Below are 7994 nucleotides of genomic sequence, written 5' to 3'. Positions count from 1 at the left end.
CACTGGGGATTGAGCCCACAACCTGGACATGTGCCCTGACCCGAAATTGAACCATGTCCTCCTGGTTCATAGGTAGATGTTCAACCACTGAGCATCTTAACAAGACAGCCTCACTCATATTAAAAATAACTTGATGATTTGATTTTATCAAATAGAACACTTCTCTAATCTGCTGTTATCATAGTCAAGTTGAAAACCACAGTACCTTAGGACACAAATTAAATGTCAAATGAAATTAATTTGGCAAATGGAACAGGCACTGAATGACTTGCCTCTTTGAGGCAGGCTTGACAGCTTTCTGTATGTCATGTGGGCATCTGCTAAAATGAGCTGCACATGCCAGGAACTGTTACTGTATCAGATTGCTCTTGGCGATGACTATTTGAAAATTTTCAATTTTAGGAAAGCTTATTTTTCTCTTTCAGAATATGTTGGGGTTAAACCCATGTTTAAGCGACATCAACTGTGTGGTAAATACGGTGATGTAGGTGCTACGTGAATTTTTTTTCTATGTCACAGGCACTCCTCACATCTACGTATGTCCTGTGTTTATGGTGTACATCAAGCCATCACCGCATGCCAGGCACTGAGCTGAACATGAGGGACACATTGATAAGCAACCCCCCCCCCCCCGCCCCATCCAGTTTACAGTGTCTTGAGGGAAGAGACTTAAAAACAGACAAGTAGAATTGTGTGACAGGCAATGATCAGGAAATAGAGAGAAAGATAAGAACGCACAGAGGGGCACTTAATCTAGAACTAGGGAGGTCAGGGAAGGTTACTAGGAGGTCATGGTGTCCAGCCTGAGATTTGAAGGATAAAAAGGAGTTGATCAGGTGAGAGGTAAAATTAAGTGGTGTTGGAGGGGATGGGAGGTGTCCGAGTTGTGAGAATTGCCTGTGCAAAGGCTATAAAGTGAGGAGAGCACAATTCCTGTGGGATCTGCTCAGGGTGAATAGGTGAGAGGCTGGACAGGTAAGCAGATTCTGGATCAGAAGGGCCTGTAACCTGCTTCAAAAGGTCTTTACTCCAAAGTCTGTCAGACACTTCAAGCTGAGCATGTCTGAACTGAACTCTATTTTCTCTTATGCCCTTTCCCCAGACATGCTCTTTCGCTCCTCATCCCCATCTCACTGAACCACACTCAGACACTTGCCCACGTCACAAGTCCTGGTACTTCCTGGACTCTTCCCTCTTTCATATCCCATATGCAGGCAACAGAGAGTTGATTCAAGCCCCACGGGAAGACTGGCTGAAAGTCTTTACACTGGATTTGTATTTGGGCCCAGACTGCCTACTCCTCAAAATCTGCCCTTTATCCTCATTGCTCATGCCTTAGCACAAGCACCATCATAGACCATCTGAAATTCTTTTTTTTAAAAAAATATATTTTTATTGATTTTAGAGAGAAAGGGAGAGGGGAGAGAGAGAGAAACATCAGCGATGAGAGAGAATCATTGGTTGGCTGCCTCCTGCACATCCCCTACTGGGGATCGAGCCCACAACCCAGGCATATGCATTTGACTGGAATCGAACCTGAGACCCTTCAGTCCACAGGCCACCGCTCTATCCACTGAGCCAAACCAGCTAGGCAACCATCTGAAATTCTTTAGCAGGCTGGTCTTCTGGCTAGAATCCAGATATCCATTACCTCCTCTCATCTATTCTCCATCCTGCAGCTCTAAAGATCTCTCTAAGCTGCCAATTTATCTTGTCACACCCCTGCTGAAAACATACCCATAGTTTCTCATAGAACTTAGAATTCAGTCCAGACTCCTTAGCCTGGCAACTAATGTCCCTTATAATCTGACCTCTGCTGACTTCTTCAGACTCACCTTTGACACCTCTTGCCTGGTGTTCTGTGCCCCACTCCTGCCTGTCTCCTCAAACTGCTGAAAGCCCCATGTGCTCTTCTTGCCTTCAGGCCTTTGCATTTGTGGTTCTCTTCACAGGATTGTCTTCACCCACCTACCCATCCTCTCTTAGGGCTGAGACTCTGAGCTCTCTTGGCAGCCATGATAATGCTGCCTGCACAAGACAGACCCCACTCTATTCAAACTGTCTTCTTGTCTCTCTATCGCCCACTGACAGGCTTGCTGAGGACATAGATCTGGCATGAGGGAGGGTCAGAAGAGAGAGGGCACTGGATAAATTTATTCACTAAATAAATAAATGAACACACGAAGGTACAGAATGAGGTTGAAAGCTAGGCCAATGCAAAACAACTAACATGCAAAGTGTGAGGATATTGTAATTTGCCTTTAAGTAAATATTAAAACCCCCAAAGCAGGGTTGGGGAGGCCAATGCAAATAAAAATGACTCAGGGTTGGCAACCAGTTTACTAAAAGAAAAGCCAGTTCCTTTTGCCAGTCCCCCAACCACTCACTCACTGATCTCCTGAACCAAGTTCTTCAGGCTCAGGAGGTGGCTATTTATCATCTCATCACAATCCTCATCCTCATCCTCATCACTGGACTGTCAAACATTTATGGGTCATTGTTGTGTGCCAGACTCTGTCCTAAACCCCTTACTGGTATTAACTCATGGATCCTTGCAGCCTTTGAAGCAAATACTATTATTATTCCCACTTTAGAGATGAGGAAACTGGGGCTCAAAGAAGGGCAAGAACGTAACTTTTCAGAGCATTTCAGAAAGACAAGTACCTTAGAAGAATGAACTGACCCGCTTTCCCCCAGGTTTGGAGACCTGCCCCTGCTGACCTGTTCTCTGCCGCCTCATAACTCTCAGACTCAGGGGCAGCTCAGTTGGAAGCTCTGGCTCTTCACAGGGCGCCAGTTCACCAAAGCTCAAGGAGAGCTTGGCCTGAGAGCCATCCGGGTCAGTGCTACACTGTGGTGGATCAGCGCTGGCACCAAGGTTGCTGCTGAGCTGAGGATGTGTTAGGGAAGAGCTGTTGGCCCAGCTTTAACTGCAGCCCTGGGGGCGGTGATGGCTGTTAATCACAGGATTTTTAGCAGCAGACTATCTTCTCAACCTCACCCAAAGGTGAAGCATGTCCTTAAAGTGAAGGGTTAGCTTGTAGCCAGCACACCCTTACAGATCCATTCCTCAGGACAGGTCAATTCTTTCTGTTCGAGAGGAGTATAGGCTGTTGGCAAGACATGTGCTCATGTAGCCACTTCCTTTCAGACCCTGCTCAGGGTCACTTTCTCTTTGAAGACTTCCTAATCCATTTCTACCCCTACCCTCAATCCAGGAGAGATGGCCACCCTCCCTTTTGGGTCCCACTGAACAAAGTACTTATTTCTTCACATCTGGGACTCTCCCCAGTAGACTATAAATCACTTGACAGGTGACTGGCACAAAACAGCCATTCAATAAATATTTCTAGAATGAGTGAATGAAGATTAAATGGATAATAATTACAGGAGTGAAGTCTTAAGGAGGGAGAATAGCATTGAAGAAAGAGGATGGGCTCTTTAAAGGTCCAAACTATACAAACACACAAGGACTGACAATCCACACGCTGGTGTGGAAGGGCTGCACCTGTCCCCATCTATCACAAACACTGTTGTATTCTTACCCCAAAGCTAGTTTCATCCCCTTTCTTCCATGCCACAGAGAACACCTTCCATAATACAGCCAGAAAACACAGGGAAAAACCTGTGAAACAAAGGTCTGGTCCAAGGAACTTCGGTCCTTCTCTGCTAATCAGTTGTTTTTACTAGCTTTAAAAAAATTATTCTTAGAATCTTTTGCTAACTTCAGCTCAGTTTAGACTTGTCCTTTCCCAACAATATTCATGTGTATATTGGTTACAGTTGTTTACATAACAAGTAATTCTACAACCTTAGAAGTTTAGGATATAATAATTGATTTCTCATTCATGCCACTGTTCAATGTGGGTCTCTGGTAGACACAGTCATTTAGAAGCCCAGGCCATAGCTTAGTGGCTCCATCATCCTGTAAGGCCTCAAAGTCCTCCTTTGGACCCTTTAAGTCTGAACTGCAGATGAAGAAAGAGGAAGAGCATTGAGGACCATGCCAAGTGCTCTAGACTGATCTGAAAATGTTGCACCTCACTTCCGTCCCGTTTCCGTGGCTAGAACTCACCCGTGAAGCCACACCTGAATGAATGAAGGGAGGCTGAGTCATGGAATCTATCTGCTGGTTATTCTGCCTTTGTCCCCAAGTTCAATTCTCCGCTCTCTTTGACCCTGCTCTGGGCTCTAGAAGACTGACATTACCCTATGGATGACATCACCCAGGACGTCTTACTTCCAGATAGGTTCAGTGTGGGAAGTATAGGCAGGAGATTGGAGAGCTAGAGTTTGGGGGTTTTATTCCCATACCTTCCTGCATTTCACTGTGTAAGAGTTGGACTCTCTTTTTCATGTTTGATAGTTGACAACATTTAGGCTTCCACCATCCCTTTTTCTACTGCATCACTTATGCTACTTTATGTAAGGAAACTCCTTATACTTCTGAGTTCCTGACACCAACAGGAGGTTTTAACCTCGCAGTCTTAGCCCGGGCATGGGAACCCTTCTCCAGTCTGACCCCCCTGGCACGATGAAGGCCAAACCCACTCTTTGCTCTTTGCTCCCGTGAAGTTCCTTGGGTGTAAGTAATATACTTTCTTTTAAACCTTCTTGATGCATGAAGATGTGTCAGAAGCCAAGACATCCAACCTATTAATTGAGAGGAGTCCACCTCTTAGCATGCTTGGCATGACCTAAATGGGCAATGTTATCTGAGAATAGTTGAAAAGCTTGGGGTGGTAATGACTTTCTCTTCTTGCTAGTCCCTGGCTGCCTCAGCATCTCTTGTTAATTTTCTTAATCCTTTCCATGACTCTGAAAATAGTCCTTTCATTAAAGTTTCTTGAGTCATCAGAGTTGGATTCTATTTTTTGCAAGAATCCTGATAGGTAACAGAAGAGGAAGAAGCAGGTTTGGTGAGCATTTAGTCAGTTGCTTTTATATTGTGTTCTGTGCCAAACTTTAGATGTTATCATTGGTTTTCAACAAATATGGGTATATGTGAGTTCCTACCTCAGTAAATGGGATCTGAATAAGAAATGTAGTAGAGGATGGTCTTTTTCATGTAGCTGACATTAAAGTGTCATTTTGCTTTAAAACATTTTTGAGAGTAGGGTGGCATTTGGACATGTATGGAGATAAAAACACTCACTTGAGACTGGATTTTGGCTGATATGGGACAAATATGTTTCATATAATTCTTCAGTGAAAAGCCGAACATGATCACCAGTGAGGGAGCACTACTGCAAAACGTAGTCTGCAAACTAAACACGTTCCCTGCACACACTCTGCTGAGGTGCAGTCAGATGTCCCTATCTTAGCATCAGCTCAAGTTGGTGATGGGTCCACGTAATTAAGGAAGGAGGTGCTTGGAATTCCACAGGTTACCTGGCTGCCCACGTCTTAGTCTTGATTTCTGCATTTAAATTAGGCACCTGAAACTTGCGTTCCATACTTTATTTTATTTTTATATCAAGCATCCTCCAAATTGAGGGACATTTTGCAAATTCCCTTAGTTTGTGAACAAGAACCTCCGAGGAGGTGGGCTGTCTTTTCTCCTGATTTGTGAGCTCTCACTAGCTTGCAGCTCTTTCCAGGCTCTCTGTGGTAAATTAATGACAAATGATGTGGAGCTGACAGGTAGGTGAAAATGGAGGGTACCATGATATTAAAAAATCTCAATCTATTATGTAGCATACTGTATAACACTTTTGCCTGTAGGTGTCTTAATTTAACTTAAATATTTTGTTCACATCTTTTTAACTCAGAGGATGGAAACATAGCCCTTAGTGTCTTTCTAGCAGACTTTGTAGCATATATTAGTTGTCATACAGACCACCAAACTTTGCTATTTACTTGCGAAAATGCACCAAAGAAAATAAAAAGGATAAATATATTTTCTTGGTGGAGGAATTGTCTGATTCTCCCTTGAAGTTAGGAGGGGTTATATTTTGGATGAATATCGACATTATTTTCTCACAAGCGGAGCCATCCAACTCTGACTGCCTCAAAATTAGTATTTCCCTGTCACTATAACTATTTAAGCAATGGCAGATCATCTGCCAAGAATTCCTTGGAAAGGATTCTTAGCAAGCATGCAGAATATTGAAAAAATACTTTGGCAGTATTTTAACTGCATGCATTACATATTAAATTTCAATGCAATAGTCATTTAAAAATATTTATTGTGAAAAATTCCAAACATACAGACAACTGGAAATAATAATACAATGAATCCCTATTACTGATCACCCAGTTTCAACAATTATAACATTTCTTTTTAATTTTTCTTTTAGAAACTTTGATTGGATGATGTCTGAAGTCCCCATGATTCGATTGTATAGGCAACATAAGCTTTCCTGTCTCAAAGGGCCATACTCTTGGTATACATGGAAAGAGAAGGCTTTAACCTGTGCCCTTCCTGACCCATTTCTTGGCTGCTGGTCCTCTTCATCTCTGCTCTCAGCTTTGCTGTGGGCAGCTACTCATTTCTCTGCTGGATACCATTCCTTCACAAATACTGCTCCCTCTCCAGGTGTCTATGGAGAAGTGAAGATGGGCAGGCTCCACATCCATGTCTGCTGATTTCCTTTGTTTCCTTGCACAGCACATAACTTCACTGAAGGGTCAAGGTGAGCATGAGGCTTTTTGAACATTATTTTTCTGAAACAACTCCTTGGAAACTGTTCCTTTAGACTGAAAGACCTGTGAACTAAGTGATAAGTTATTTGGACCCCACTTACCCAACATACAATGATGGGGTAACCATTCTAGGCATGGGATAACCATTACATATAGACATTCTTGTTCAAAGAAGGTGAAGGCACACAGCACTTACGGTTCGTAACAATTCTGAAATCCATGGGCATGTGTTGCCTGGCCCATGATTAGGGTCAGGATTGATGCCTGGGAATGAGTCACCATGGCTCTTGGCTCCATCTTCTGAAATAGACTAACTTCTGTATAAAATGTGGCCCTTGTTCAAAACTGAGTAATTTCTCAGTCTACTTCCTAACCATAGAAATTATGGCATTCAAAGGTATTGTTTCATTTTGTCCTGTCTATTCTTCTCAATTCAAACTAATATAATTCTTTAAAAATTTCACAAGTTTTATTGTGCATTACTTTGTAATCCATTCCTTTACGGTACCAGGGGTGGGAACATCCAGCCCCTAGGCCTGTGGCCTGTGAAATCAGGCAGTAGGGGTGAGTTAATGAAGTTTGACCAAATACAGCAGGCTAATTTTTAAGTTGGTAATTTTGAATGGCCCGCAAATGATATAAATATCCAAATGGCCCTTGGCAGGAAAATGGTTCCCCACCCCTGCACCTGAAATCTCTTGAATAAACCTTTCTGCAGCTTAGGTTCCCTGTAAAGCAGCGGAGGGACAATAACTTTAAGATCCATAGAGAGGCTATTTTCTATTTGGAAAGGGTGTTGCCTTCTGAGATCTTAACAGAAGGTTTTACAGTCACACTCTTCGTTTGGTCTTTAGACAAGTTTCCCTGATCAAGTCTTTTGTCCAGGTGGTATTTCCTAATGTTACATTGCTTTCTATCTAAAAAGGCTGGGAATGAGAAAAGGTTTCATTTGTGAACCTAGTAAGCCCTGGTTCCTTTCTATTTAGCACTTCTTTAATTTTCTATTTTCTCTACTCACATTTTACGATAAGCAGCAAATAGAGGCAGGCAGCACTCTGCGTGCACTGTTCAGAAGTCGCCTTGGCTAGACCTTTCCTTCCAGAAGTGCATCTTCTTTTCCCGCGTTCCCACAGCAACAGTGTTACTAAATCTTCTGCTGTGGAAGACTAAAAATGGAACTCCCATTTGACCCAGTGATCCCACTACTAGGAATATATCCCAAGAAACCAGAAACGCCAATCAGAAAGGATATATGCACCCCTATGTTCATAGCAGCACAATTCACCATAGTTAAGATTTGGAAACAGCCTAAGTGCCCATCAGCAGATGAGTGGATTAGAAAACTGTGG

This window comes from Myotis davidii, unplaced genomic scaffold, assembly GCF_000327345.1.
Source record: "Myotis davidii unplaced genomic scaffold, ASM32734v1 scaffold76, whole genome shotgun sequence".
Taxonomy (NCBI): domain Eukaryota; kingdom Metazoa; phylum Chordata; class Mammalia; order Chiroptera; family Vespertilionidae; genus Myotis; species Myotis davidii.
The sequence above is the reverse complement of the archived record's forward strand: the minus strand, read 5'-3'. Positions refer to the sequence as shown.